Source organism: Dromaius novaehollandiae, unplaced genomic scaffold (assembly GCF_036370855.1).
Source record: "Dromaius novaehollandiae isolate bDroNov1 unplaced genomic scaffold, bDroNov1.hap1 HAP1_SCAFFOLD_85, whole genome shotgun sequence".
In the NCBI taxonomy this organism is placed as follows: domain Eukaryota; kingdom Metazoa; phylum Chordata; class Aves; order Casuariiformes; family Dromaiidae; genus Dromaius; species Dromaius novaehollandiae.
The window spans coordinates 155001-157500 of record NW_026991300.1 but is presented as its reverse complement, the minus strand read 5'-3'; positions in this window follow the sequence as shown (position 1 = coordinate 157500).

Below are 2500 nucleotides of genomic sequence, written 5' to 3'. Positions count from 1 at the left end.
GGGCGCGCGGGGGGGGGTGGGGGGGGGGCGCGAAGATTCCGCCTCGGCTCCCAGAGGCGCGCGGAACCCCGAGGCTTCGGAACGGAACGGGGGTCGGGGCGGGGTGGGGGGGGGGGGCGCGGGGGGGGGTGGGGGGGGGGGCGCGAAGATTCCGCCTCGGCTCCCAGAGGCGCGCGGAACCCCGAGGCTTCGGAACGGAACGGGGGTCGGGGCGGGGTGGGGGGGGGGGGGCGCGCGGGGGGGGTGGGGGGGGGCGCGAAGATTCCGCCTCGGCTCCCAGAGGCGCGCGGAACCCCGAGGCTTCGGAACGGAACGGGGGTCGGGGCGGGGTGGGGGTGGGGGCGCGCGGGGGGGGGTGGGGGGGGGGCGCGAAGATTCCGCCTCGGCTCCCAGAGGCGCGCGGAACCCCGAGGCTTCGGAACGGAACGGCCCCGGCCGGGGAACGTGAGGGAACAAGCAGGCTTGGCGGCGGCGAAAAGGCGGGCGGGGGGGGGGGGGGGGGCGCGGGGGGGGGCCGGCGGGCGGACGGCGCGAGAACCGATTAAAAAAAAAAAAAAAGGCGCGAACGGCGCGGGTTCGCACACAAGCACCCTCCGCTGCCTTGTTGGGGGGGGGGGGCGGGGGGCGCGCGCCAGGCGCGGTATCACGGGTTGTTGGCGGGCCAGTGCCGCCCTGCCCCGCTGACGGCGCCTGTGTGGAGTGTGTGTTTGTGTGCGCGCGTGCCCCGCCCCGGGGCCCCCCTGCTGCCTCGGGGCGCCGGTCAGCCCGGGGTCAGGGATTTCTGCTGAGGCGGGGCGTTGAAAGCAGTGCGAGGGGAGCAAGGCAGGCACCAGGAAAGGGAGGGGGTAAGGGGCGGCAGCGGCCGGGCAAGAAGAAAGAAAGAAAGGAAGAAAGAGGAAAAGAAAGAAAGGAATAAAAGGCAGACAGACAGACAGACAGACAGACAGACAAGACCTAGAGACCTAGATTCGTAAGTGAGCACCTTCCCCTGCTGTAGGACCGCGTGCCGGGGCGGGGCGGGGGGGGGGGGGGGGGCACCGCGCTCCCACACAGAAAACCGAGAAAAATCAGCAAGGCAGGAAAAGGAGGGGAAAAGACGCGCGTGCTCGGAAACGCAAAGAAACAAGAGCAAACCCGAAAAACAACACGACCCCAAAAAGAAGCGAGCGGAACCCCTTGCCCCGAAAGAAACGAACAAACAAACAAGCGAAGCGCTCGAGCCGGGGGGGGGCGGACGACCGGGGGTGCGCGGCGGGCCGTCCCGGTAGCGGCCGGCGCAGCGGGTCCGCCGTGGCAGCGGCCGGCCCACGCCCCCGGGCCTGGGAGGCTGCCTTGGCGGCGGCCAGAGGGTCTACCGGCTCCGGGAGTCTCGGAGGGGCGAGCCGGTCGACGCGGCTCCGCTGGGTCTCGCGGAGGCGAGCAGGTCGACCTGGATCCGGGGGTCGCGGAGGGGCGAGCTGGTCGACCGGGCTCCGCGAGGCTGCCTGGGGCGCGCGGCGTGCCGGTCTACCCGGCTCCGGGCTTGGGGCTCGGCCAGCCGGTCGACCGGGCTCCGGGAGGCGCGAAGAAGTGGCAGGCCGTCTCCCGGGTCCGCCTCCCACGCTGTCAGCAGGTCTACCCGGCTCCGGCGAGACTTGGCCGCCCTTCGGGGTGGTGACCGGTAGACCTGTTTCCCCCGGCTTTCCTCTGGAGCGGCGAAAGGGGTCGCTCTGCGTCGCTGCCTCCAGTTACGTCATCGTAGACGTGGGCCATTCCCGCGCCCCTCCCCGGTAGGAGGGGCGGGTGTCCTTTGGCTCTCCGGCGCCGCCTGACTTAGCGGTACGACTGTAGGGGAGAGAGGTGAGCAACCACTCACCTTCCGGAGACTGGCTCCCGGGCGCCCCCTGCGCATGCAGCCGACTTGCGAGAGGGGTGAGGCGGCCTGTGAGGGCAGGCAGGAGCGGTCCCGTCCCGGTTCTCTCCACCGGAGCGCGCTTGGTGCGGCGGCCTCCCGGCAGCTCCCTGGCAGCCCCGCGAGCGTGTCCCAGGTGCCAGGAAGCGCGGAGAGCGGGCTCGCCGGCGGCTAGTGGCTGGAGCGCGGGTTGGCCCGGCGAGAGCGAGAGCGAGAGCGAAGGGGGGCACGGGGGTGCCCCGTGCGGCTCCGGCTTCGGGGTTCTCCGCCGCAGGCAGCGCGGGGCGATGCCAGCGCTCCGGCTGCCGATCCCATCCCTACCCGCACGCAGCGCCCGCTGAGGCGTCCCGGGACACGTCGCAGAGGCCCCTCGGCGGGCCGGTGCTTCCCTGCTCGCCCTGTCCCAGGGAGCGCGGGGGGGTGGCCGGTGTTCAGGCTCGAGCGGGCACCTCTGGCAGACGCTGCTCCCTCACCCCCACGCAGCGCCCGCCGCTGGCTGCCTCCTCGGTGGCCACGCCGGGCAGGGCAGTTGGCTCAGGACCTGACCGATCTCGATCGATCGATGAGGCCGTTCGGGTCGCGTCGGAGAGGGCCCCCGGCGGGTCGGCT